The sequence below is a fragment of the Centropristis striata genome, chromosome 6, assembly GCF_030273125.1.
Source record: "Centropristis striata isolate RG_2023a ecotype Rhode Island chromosome 6, C.striata_1.0, whole genome shotgun sequence".
Taxonomy (NCBI): domain Eukaryota; kingdom Metazoa; phylum Chordata; class Actinopteri; order Perciformes; family Serranidae; genus Centropristis; species Centropristis striata.
The window spans coordinates 40,748,744-40,761,367 of NC_081522.1; the positions used below are offsets into that span (position 1 = coordinate 40,748,744).

General features: G+C 35.7%; 1 protein-coding gene across 2 annotated transcripts in view; it reads left to right on the top strand.

Annotated features, from left to right (window-relative positions):
* The first annotated feature begins 1,510 nt into the window (after positions 1-1,510).
* The window catches only part of peak1 (pseudopodium-enriched atypical kinase 1), a 134,072-nt gene continuing 122,958 nt past the window's right edge, over positions 1,511-12,624 (top strand). For both annotated transcript variants that reach the window (XM_059334529.1, XM_059334530.1), the window contains exon 1: positions 1,511-1,791. The gene's annotated coding sequence lies outside the window, so the exon portion shown is untranslated. The remainder of the gene's footprint in view (positions 1,792-12,624) is intronic.

A 12,624-nucleotide genomic window follows, 5' to 3' on the forward strand; every position in this document is an offset into this window, starting at 1 on the left:
ACATCACAATGTTTTACAGTTTTTTTATTCTTACAATAAACAAATCAGTACTGTAAACACAACTAAAAAAATCAGTGTTTAATTGTTTTATTTTACAGTAAAGAAACCAGTATTGTAAATAAAAATACAGTAGTTCTACTGTAAATAATAATTAAAGTCAGTTTCTTGTTAATTGTTGCCACTAAGTTACTGTAAAAATCACAGTAAATTCTTCACAGTGCATATTTCCGACAGCCCCTGAATGCAGCAGGAGAGGAGGGGATTTCCTGCCCCTGATGAGAAGCATCATGTCACACACACACACACACACACACACACACACACACACACACACACACACTCCTCCTTCTGTGACCTCATCATTTTTTTTAACTCTACATAATTTAAAATATTTTACTCGAATAAAAGTATAAATACCACAAATATTTTTAAAATCATTCTATTAAAATGTGTCTTTATTATTATTATTAGAAAACAACGTGATTTAAATATCATCTCATCTTCATCTCAGAGTTTTATTATAATGTATTATTAATATTGACACATTTTAGAGACAAAAATACAGAAATAACTAGGTTTAGGCGAGGGGGGATACTAAATAATAAATGGAAAATAATATAAAAATATATAAATATATCATGATTAAAAAATAAAAAAACACAAAAATTAATAAAAAAATAATTACACAAAGGAATTGGGAAATTAAATCGTAAAATAAATAAATTGGTGATTTAATCCAAAGGTATTAATTTGTTTTTTAAGTTATTTATGTATTTATTTTGTTATACACAAAGAAATGTGGAAAGTAAATAATACAGAAATGTATATAAATAATTTTAAATATGTTTATGTAAATGAAGAGGGGAGGAGTTTTCAGATGATGGGATAATAAATACAAATATAAATAAATAATACATTTAATATATATAAATAGAATATTAATTTAATTCATTAGGAAAATAAATTATGTTTCAACCCAAATAAAAATGATACATTTTATCAATTGATTTTTGCCGTTATTTGTATTATCATTTTTATACATTGAAATATACATTTATTTTTCTGTTTATTTATTTATTTTTACCACATTTTGTCCTCATTTTTGAAAATAAACACTGAGCACAGATTCCTGATCCTGATTTCTTTATTCTGATTTATTAATCGATTTCTTTATCCTGATCCTGATTTATTAAATTCTGATCCTGATTTCTTTATTCTTTATTCTTTATTCTGATTTCTTTATTCTGATTTCTTTATTCTGATTTCTTTATTCTGATTTATTAATATATTTCTTTTTTTCTGATTTATTAATAGATGTCTTTATTCTGATTTCTTTATTCTTTATTCTGATTTATTAATAGATGTCTTTATTCTGATTTCTTTATTCTTTATTCTGATTCTGATTTCTTTATTCTGATCCTGATTCTGATTCCGAATCTGATTCTGATTCTAATCCTGAACCTGTTCCTGGTTTCTTTATTTGGATCCTGATTTCTGTTTTTTTTTTTTTTTTTGGTGTTCCTTGTAAAAAATGCGCGTCCCCGCGCTTCTCCCGGCCTGCCCAGTCTCCCAGCGCGCGCGCCCCCGCGGCAGGCTGGTGGAAAAAGCTGCAGCGGCTGTTACCGGATCCACCGGAGAGAGAGCTGGCACCGAGCGGACTACACACACACACACACACACACCGAACACACACGGATATTTCCTTGTTCTCGTACCGGGGACCGAGCCTCGAACCGGGATTTAACGGGTCCGGGAGGCGCAGCGGCGCGCGGAGCCTCCAGCAGCGGAACGGTGAGCAGAAAAAGTTCCTCCGCTTTATTTTCCTTCAGTCTCAAAGTGTTGGAGCTCAGTTTGTCTCCTGCGGGTCTCAGTCCGGGTCTCAGCACCGGAATGTGGACTAGAGAGTCCCGGTGGAACGGTAGAATGTGTCGTAATGTTCCTTGGACCAGAACGGGGGTGTGACGAGAAGTTTGTCTCGGTTTGTTCCGTTTCTGACTGTTGATACAAAGTAACGAGCTGCTGCTGCTGACTGGTTCACTGACTGACTGTAATGTTGCAACATAACGAGCTGCTGCTGTCACCACACACACACACACACACACACACACACACACACACACACAAACAGACACACACACACACACACACACACACACACACACACACACACACACACACACAAACAGACACACAAACAGACACACAAACAGACACACAAACAGTTAAAGTTTCTTTAGATTCACAAACAACTAAAAACTAAAAACTACTGCTTCAGTCTGCAGACAACAGCCACATATATCTAGATACCAAACAGCCTATATATATATATATATATATATATATATATATATATATATACAATATATATATATATATATATATATATATATGTATATAAATATAAATATATGTGTCTTTCTGCAGGAGGTTCTGCTTCCATAACATGCACTTTAAAGAAAATATCGAGATTTTAGGGTGAAAAACTGCTAAACAATGACAGTAAAAGACGTAAAATGATAAATTAGTTAATTCAGTTTCAGTAAGTCAGTGCCCTTTTTATTTGATTTATTTGATTTATTTGATTTATTTGGCACATTACACACACAAACACACACACAGACACACAAACAGACACACAAACAGACACACAAACAGTCAGACAGACAGTTAAAGTTTCTTTAGATTCACAAACAACTAAAAACTAAAAACTACTGCTTCAGTCTGCAGACAACAACCACATATATCTAGATACCAAACAGCCTATATGTATATATATATATATATATATATATATATATATATATATATATATATATATATATGTGTCTTTCTGCAGGAGGTTGACACTAGTCTGCTTCCATAACATGCACTTTAAAGAAAATATCTAGATTTTAGGGTGAAAAACTGCTAAACAATGACAGTAAAAGATGTAAAATGATAAATGAGTTAATTCAGTTTCAGTAAGTCAGTGCCCTTTTTATTTGATTTATTTGGCACAGCTATAAAATTAAGAAAATAATAGAGACACTAATAGAGACAGACAGCAGAGGTAAATAAACTACAAATGTAGTTTTTTCACTAGTCTGAAAGCCAACACACAAAAAAAAAAAAAAAAAAAAAAAAAACAACTGTTGTTTTTATGGTAAAAACCAGCAGAACTTTACCGTAATAAATACGGTGCAACTTTTTTTAATATTACGGTAAAATGATATTAGCACTGTTGATTTCACGTTTAAGATTGACATTTTATTCCATATTTTACTGTATAAATAAGAAGTTTTTCCATCAAAAGAAACGCTGTTCTGCCATATAATTGACAAGAAAATACTTCATAAATCCTGCATAAATTAAAGATTTTACCATTAAATATTACAGTATATTTCTGTTAGAGATATGGTGTTCAGTAACATTTATAACATTTATATATATATATATATATATATATATATTTGAAACAAAATAAAGACATGCCAGGAAAGCCCAAAAAACCCTCATGACATTTGAAAAATGACTGTAGATTTTAGGGTGAAAAACTGCTAAACCATGACAGTAAAAGAGGTAAAATGATAAATGAGTTAATTCAGTTTCAGTAACAATGAAACACTGTAAATGTATTTGTCAGTTGGGGTAACCAGTCTTTTTTTTTTTCATAAAAATATGATTATTTACAGGAAAGTAAATGTGAATTTAAATGAGAAAAAAAATACAATCCATGTTTACATTGCAACATTATGGAATATAACAAATTTTACATATTTTTTCTGAAACAATATTGACGAAATGTAGAAATACTCAGAAATATGTTTTTTAAAATGAAGTAATTAAATGTACAAGTCCGCTTAAATACACTGTAGGTGGAAAAAGTTTATATAAATATATATATTTATAATTAATTTGTGGTTACACCATTTGACATCTTGCCAACCCTTATTTGTCACTGACCCAAATATCAGCCAAAACTGTATTTTACAGGTTTAAAAAAACAAAAAAAAAACATTACTCCACTGTAAAATACTCTGGCACCTTGTTTGTATCAAAAATATACTGTAATATATACACAAGCCATCATTTTTGCATTTATTTTTTGTAAAAATATGTTTTCTCACTGTTAAATGTACTAAACACCATATCTCTAACAGAAATATACTGTAATATTTAATGGTAAAATCTTTAATTTATGCAGCATTTATAAAGTATTTTCTTGTCAATTATATGGCAGAACAGCGTTTCTTTTGATGGAAAAACTTTTTATTTATATGGTAAAATATGGAATAAAATGGCAATCTTAAACGTAAAATCAACAGTGCTAATATAATTTTACCGTAATATTAGAAAAAGTTGCACCGTATTTATTACGGTAAAGTTCTGCTGGTTTTTACCATAAAAACAACAGTTTTTTTTTTTTTTTGTTTTTTTTTAGTGTGTTGGCTTTCAGACTACTGAAAAAACTACATTTGTAGTTTAATTACCTCTGCTGTCTGTCTCTATTAGTGTCTGTTGGAGCTTCAGGATTTGGAAAAATATATAATTTGAATTATTTTGGCTGATTTTGATGTTATTGATATGATTCACGATATTGGAGGGAAATGGTAATTTTTCCAGATTTTTCTCACATTTTATTGATAACACGTGTGTGTGTTTGAAGCATGTGTATCTGGAGGAGTGTGCGCGCTCAGCGCATGTGTGTGTGTATCTGTAACTGTAATCAGATCAAAGATCAAAGGCAATCAGATCAAAGCAATCAACAGAATTAACTGCCGCCTGAATGTTCCAGAACAGTGACAGCAGCCAGAGGTGGATAGACTGGAATTTCTGGCCTCGAACAGAAAGCATTTTTGGCAAAACCATAATACCTATCATTGATCCGACTTCACTTTGAGCGTCCTGAGTTCTTCCTGAACGTCTACATATGGTTTTTTTTTGAGAAAAAAAAAAAAAAATAGCTTTGTTAGAGCGATTTAAAATAACTGTTACATCTCCCTTTTTCAGAAATCTTCCTGCGTTTTTAATATGGGAGCCAATGAGGCTGTTGGTGGTGTTGGTGGATCATCTGTGCGTCCTACGCCCAAACTATAACTCTGACAGCTTTACCAGAGGATTGTGAGGGAGAAGACTAATTTTCCTACGTTTCTATGTATAAATTATTTCTGTAGAGTGGAATTTGCGGCCTGGAGCGCAGTTTTCAAATTTATTTTTTGACAGTTTTTTCTCTCCCTCTACACTCTGGTGATGATGTCACACACTGTGACACGAACATTCCGTGCAATACACACCCATTATAATCTCAGAATTTCTCCAAAAATGATCATGGTCATTGAACAGGGATTGATAAAAAACTATATGACCTATCGAAACGTGGATTAATACACCAATACACTGACACTGTACTGCTACAGAGCTAACTGTTAGCCTGTTAGCACATACACACTGTACTATTACAGAGCTAACTGTTAGCCTGTTAGCACATACACACTGTACTGCTACAGAGCTAGCTGTAAGCCTGTTAGCACATACACACTGTACTGCTACAGAGCTAACTGTTAGCCTGTTAGCACATACACACTGTACTGCTACAGAGCTAACTGTTAGCCTGTTAGCACATACACACTGTACTGCTACAGAGCTAACTGTTAGCCTGTTAGCAATTTGCAGACTGGACGCTAAGGGGTTAACATCCCCTCTGGATCTGCAGCTGGGAGAGACTGCTGCAGGAGGACTGGGACTTCTTGCAGCATGAGTTCATTCAGCTTCAGTTTCGTTTTGTTTCAGTGTCGCACTAACTTTCTGTTTAATCTTTAACATCTGAAGATAAGAGATAGTTTTATTGCCAACTCGTATCTGCTACCTAATCACATCTAGATATGTATTTGACGAGCACATATTGATAAGCCTCGGTGCTGTTTTAGCTCGCTGTTTGATCCTGAACGCCTCGAGGCCTCGAACGCCTCACCTACGACATTCCTCTATAGCAGAAAAACAGCCTTTTGTCAGAGAAAAGGTGGTTTGTGTCTCTGCAGCTGAGACACTGAGAGGACGTCAGAGTTCCTGCAGGAAACTGGAAGTGTCACACTTTAACACTCGCTGCAGCTCCCAGACAGAAAAACATCTTCCTGTTGCTCCTCAAAAAGAATGTCAGGTATGTTCCTGCAGGAGGAAACACTGCAGCAGATATCTGTCCCTCTGAGGACTCTGAGGACTCTGAGGACGCTTATTATCACAGGACACGTCTCAAATCTGAGCAGATCTGATTTAAAAGGTGAAGAAGTAACAATCTGTCTGTCTGGAGACACAACACTCACTTCAACTTTCACTGAACTCGTCACACTCAAACTCAACAATGTTCCACTTTTAAACAAACACAACAACAACAACAACAACAGTTAAAGCTAGATTTGATTTCTGCAGAAACAACCAGGTTTGTTTTCTCCTTAAAGCTGTTAAAGTCTTGCAGCTCTGAGCTGTCAGTGACTCGCCTCATCATGAGGCTCTAGAGCTGCACAATGAATCCAATTTTAATCCTGATCATGATTTTGGCCGCCACGATTAAATTAACCTGATCGTCGGTGATATTTCCATTTTAAAATGCGTCTCTCCTGCATATCTAATCAACACTTTCTACACCAGTAGTCCACCAACCACCAGGGGGCGGGGCCTTGTTTCTCCCCTGAAAACAGCCTGGTTACTGATTGGATAGAACACTAAGCAGGATGTGACGTAGTACTGGACGCCACGACAACATGCGTCATTTGTAAAAGCTGGTGAAGCAGTGTTGCCAACTTAGCGACTTTGTTGCTATATTTAGCGTCTTTTCAGACCCCCCTAGAGACTATTTTTCAAAAAAGCGACTGGAGACAAATCCAGCGACTTTTTCTGGTGTTATTGGAGACTTTTGGAGACTTGTTCTTACTCTTCTTAACCACAAAATTACACAAATTGACCATGAAAATACATAAATCGACCACAAAAAGACGCAAAATGAACAAAAAAAAGACACAAAATGGCAAAAAAACTCAAGAAGTAAGAACGAGTCGAAGCAGCACAGTCCTCCAGCAGCAGTCTCTCCCAGCTGCAGAGCCAGAGGGGAAGTTAACCCATTAGTGTCCAGTCTGCAAATTGCTAATCGGCTAACAGTTAGCTCTGTAGCAGTACAGTGTGTATGTGCTAACAGGCTAACAGTTAGCTCTGTAGCAGTACAGTGTGTATGTGCTAACAGGCTAACAGTTAGCTCTGTAGCAGCACAGTGTGTATGTGCTAACAGGCTAACAGTTAGCTCTGTAGCAGTACAGTGTGTATGTGCTAACAGGCTAACAGTTAGCTCTGTAGCAGTACAGTGTGTATGTGCTAACAGGCTAACAGTTAGCTCTGTAGCAGCACAGTGTGTATGTGCTAACAGGCTAACAGTTAGCTCTGTAGCAGTACAGTGTGTATGTGCTAACAGGCTAACAGTTAGCTCTGCAGCAGTACAGTGTGTATGTGCTAACAGGCTAACAGTTAGCTCTGCAGCAGTACAGTGTGTATGTGCTAACAGGCTAACAGTTAGCTCTGTAGCAGCACAGTGTGTATGTGCTAACAGGCTAACAGTTAGCTCTGTAGCAGTACAATGTGTATGTGCTAACAGGCTAACAGTTAGCTCTGTAGCAGTACAGTGTGTATGTGCTAACAGGCTAACAGTTAGCTCTGTAGCAGCACAGTGTGTATGTGCTAACAGGCTAACAGTTAGCTCTGTAGCAGTACAGTGTGTATGTGCTAACAGGCTAACAGTTAGCTCTGCAGCAGTACAGTGTGTATGTGCTAACAGGCTAACAGTTAGCTCTGTAGCAGTACAGTGTGTATGTGCTAACAGGCTAACAGTTAGCTCTGTAGCAGTACAGTGTGAATGTGCTAACAGGCTAACAGTTAGCTCTGTAGCAGTACAGTGGTGATTATAATTTTGGCCACAATGGTGCAGCCCTACTGCACATTATAATGTGATCATTAATAAACAGATCTGTGTTTTTTGCAGACATGGGACACGTTGAGCTGTGATTTGAAGCATGTGAGTGTTTCAGTGTTTCAGTGTTTCAGCGTACAGCACACTGTGTTTGTCTTTATGTATCCAGTTATGGATTTTTAAGTAGCTGTGTTTTGTTCCCTCGAGGCCTGAAAGTATTCTGGGAGGAAACTGTTGAATTATGTATGAGAGCACACTTCAGTCCCATCCAGACACTCTGAGCTGCTCACAAGTTTCTGCTCTTATTGTGATTTTTAGGAGAAAACTGAAAAAGTCTCCACAAGCTGAGTTTTTATTTTAGAGTTTTTGAGATAATTCACAGACATAAATAATAATACACTGCAAAAAACATAAAGATTACCAAGTATTTTCTTCTTCTATCTATCAATAGTATCTTAATTATCTTGTTTTCAGTATAATTTACCTACTGACCATATGTGCTTATTTAATTATCTTATTGTTTAAGACTTGTTTTTAGGATTGACATTGTGAGCTTTGTCATGCTTTTCAATCTATTCAACTGTTGAATATGGTGAGTTTTTACCTCAAATATTGGCTCCAGTTGAGAGTTTTAGTTGCATGAAGTTTAAATGATATTTCAAAAGCATTTTCTATCACCAAAACGTGCTCGTTTCAAGTATTTCTGCCTTATTTTAATGTTACTACAGTCGGGTTATTCAAGCCACAATTGCTCAAAATAAGTATATTTTTATTTATTTTAAGACATCATTGGTTTTTCCAGTTCCTAGATATTTTTTACTTATTTGAAGAATTCTTACAAAGAAACATTTACAGTTGTTTTTTGCAGTGTAATAATATATAATAATGTGTAATAATGATAATGATAATAAGAGGTGATTTCCTGGTTGACAGAATGCTTGTGTAGGTGTCATGTGACACCGCGACCCTTGACCTCTGACCTCTGCTCTGAGCCGGGCTTGAGCGAGGTAACAGGTGTGACACACACACACACACACACACACACACAGAACAGCAGCAGTGTGTGTGTGTGTGTGGAGGTCTGGTGTGTTAGTGAGTCTCTTCCTTTATGAATTCTGCTTCATGGCTCTGATTCTTTATTGATTCCTGATCAGTTTTGTGTGTCATTTATAATGTCTTTTCCGTTTAGTGAGCCAGTAAAAAAAGTCAAAATTACAAGAAAGAAGTCAAAATGACAAGAAAAAAGTCTAAATTAAAAGAAAAAAAGTAAAAATTCCAAGAAATAAAGTCTAAATTACAAGAAAAAAAAGTCAGAATGACAAGAAAAAAAGTCAAAATTACCAGAAAATAGTCTAAATTACAAGAAAAAAATCAAAATTAAAAGAATGTAAAAATTACAAGAAAAAAGTCAAAAGTAAAAATTATAAGAAAAAAGTCAAAATTACAAGAAAAGTCCAAATTACAAGCAAGGTCTAAATATCAAGAAAAAAGGTTAAAATTACAAGAAAAAGGTAAAAATTACAAGAATAAAAGTCAAATTTACCAGAATAAATGTATAAATTGTGCATCAGGATATCGTGTTGGGAAGTTGTGGAAATAACGCTGCAAAGTTTGTATAAATATTTATTATAAAATGAAGAACTAGATGTTCTCCTCGTTACACCTCTTAGATGTTAGACTTGGAACCAACATTTAAACTTGTAAATCAGATCTTATGTTGTTTCTTTGGGTTCAAACTGTTGCTGCAGTGTTTGAGTTTGTTGCAGTGAAGCTTTGCTGATGTTTCTCCAGTCGTCCCTGTTCACATGAATAAATGATCAGAATGAACAGAGATGTTTCTGCTTCCACTGAGACTAAAACTAAAGAAGTTTCACTCCGAAACTCCACAAAGTCCTCTTGTTCCAAATGTCACTGTGTGTGTGTGTGTGTGTGTGTGTGTGTGTGAAGGTCAGTGGAGCTGATAAAGTGCAGGTTGGGCTGGCAGCCATGAGTCCAGACTGGTTCTGGATCCTGATCTGATCGGTGTTGGCAGCTCCGGGTCGCTGCTCCCACACACAACATTTTGGCAAATGCTTTCAGGCAAATAACAGTCAGCTAACAGTTAGCAAACAGCTAACTGTTAGCTAACAGTTAGCTAACAGCTAACCGGCGCAGAGTGGTCTGAGTCACCAGGTGAGGAAGAAGTCAGAGCAGATCAGAGTCACAGACTCTCTGAGGCTTTATTATCTAACCAGGGATTCCACTTCCTGCTCTGATTTCACACTAGTTGCATGGTGAGTCAGGATCTGTTTCCTGCTGCAGCTTGGAGTCTCTCCTCTCATCTGGGAGACGGAGACAATCATTCATGTCCTACAGCGAGACCTGTCACAATAGTTACTGTATCAAACTATCGTTCGAGATATAAAAATGGACACAATAGTTATTTTCTGGACTCAATATATTGTTGTTTACATACGTGACTTTTTGTGTTTTTTTTGTGTTTAAAGTAGAGCTGACTTTTTTTCCCCTCATAAATCTGCGCCTTTTTTCTCTTGCAAATTTGCCACTTTTTTCTCATGTATTTGCCACTTTTTTCTCATAAATCTACTTATTTCTTGTATATTTGCCACTTTTTTCTCATAAATCTACTTTTTTCAAGCAAATTTGCCACTTTTAATCTCGTAAAACTGTGATTCGTAGATTTGCCACTTTTCTCATAAATCTCCGCCTTTTTTCTCGCGCAAATTTGCCACTTTTTTCTCATAATTATGATACTTTTTTCAAGCAAATTTGCCACTTTTAATCTCGTAAAACTGCGACTCTTTTCTCGTAGATTTGCCACTTTTTTCTCATAAATCTGCACCTTTTTTCTCTTGTAAATTTGACGCTTTTAATCTTGTAAAACTGCAACTCTTTTCGAGTAGATTTGCCACTTTTTTCTCATAGTTTTTTCTCATAAATCTGCACCTTTTTTTCTCGCAAATTTGCCATTTTTTTCTCATAATTATGCTACTTTTTCACGCAAATTTGCCACTTTTTATCTCGTAAACTTCAACTCTTTTCTCATATATTTGCCACTTTTTTCTCATAAATCTGCTATTTTTTCTCATACATTTGCCACTTTTCTCATAAATCTCCGCCTTTTTTCTCGCGCAAATTTGCCACTTTTTCCTCATAATTATGCTACTTTTTTCTCATATATTTGCCACTTTCTTCTCATAACTCTGTGCCTTTTTTCTCTCACAAATTTGCTGCTTTTAATCTCATAAATCTGTGACTTGTTTCTCGTAGATTTTTCCACTTTAATCTCTTAAATTTGCGAGTTTTTTCTCGAAATATTACCCCCTGCCCCGGGTCCGTATTTATCTATTTTTTCATACTTGGCCCTAATACGCCGTCCTATGATACTATGCTGTATATATTTTGTCTGTCTGTCTGTCTGCCTGTCTGTCTGTCTGTCTAACATGCAGCTCAGTCTGCTTGTTTCCATAAAACCACTAAATTCTGATCTCCAGATTTGCATAAAATGTGAAAATATTCCTGGCAGCAGCTGAGGGATCTCCTGGTGTGTAGAGATGAATTATTGATCAAGTCGAGATATTTAACTCTCTGGATGTTTAGCACAGATTAATGTCTGTAATCTCCTCTGTGTTGCTGCTGTTTTCTCTGTTTATTCGCTCAGATGTGCGTGTTGACTGTGTAAACAGTGTAAACAGTGTGATTATGTGGAGCTGCAGGCTGAAGAAGCTGTTGTTCACCTTGAAGATGATCTAATGAGCTGCAGCCTGCAGAGACATTCAGCCCAATTTATTTTGGCTTCCGACGATTCTGGAAACAAGATCGTGGTGATAAAACTATTATTTTCTTTCTGTTTCTGTGATGCTCTTGTTTGTTTGCATCCACAACGATCCACACACACATTTCATCTGATTATTTGCCAAGTTTAGAGTTATCAGAGTAGTGAATCTGATAAAAGTTATCTTCTTCCCTCGTCTCTGTTTAGTCTCAGACGCCTGTAAACACTTCAGTCACCACAAATCTTCCACTAGATCAGGGGCCTCAAACTGGCGGCCCGCGGGCCAATTGCGGCCCTCGTGATGATATTTTGTGGCCCCCACCTTGATATGAAAGTTTAATGTGAGTTTTATATGAATGGCACTTTACCGTGTTGTGTGTGGAAGGTCCCTTTAATTACTTTTTGGGTAATTTTGTGTCTTTTTCTTAAATAATTGTGTGTCTTTTTTGGTAATTCTTTGTCTTTTTTGGGTAATTATGTGTCTATTTAAATAATTGTGTCTTTTTTTTTTTGTAATTTTGTGTCTTTTTTGGTCATTTTGTGTGTTTTTTTAAAAATAATTTTGTGTCTTTTTGGTAATTCTGTGTATTTTACACTTTTAATCTTATAAATCTGCAAATTTTTTCTCTCGCAAATTTGCCACTTTTTTCTCATAATTATGCTACTTTTTTCACGCAAATTTGCCCCTTTTAATTTAGTAAAAATTGCGACTCTTCGTAGATTTGTCACTTTTTTCTCATGAATCTGCTACTTTTTTCTCTCTCGCAAATTTGCTGCTTTTAATCTCATAAATCTGCAACTTTTTTCTCATAGATTTAAATGGGTAGCTTCAGGTGTTGACCTCCATGACTTCACTGACTAAACGCTGTCAGGCTGCTTCCTTCAGCAGGAGGAGAGAGTTTAATCTGCTCACAGGACA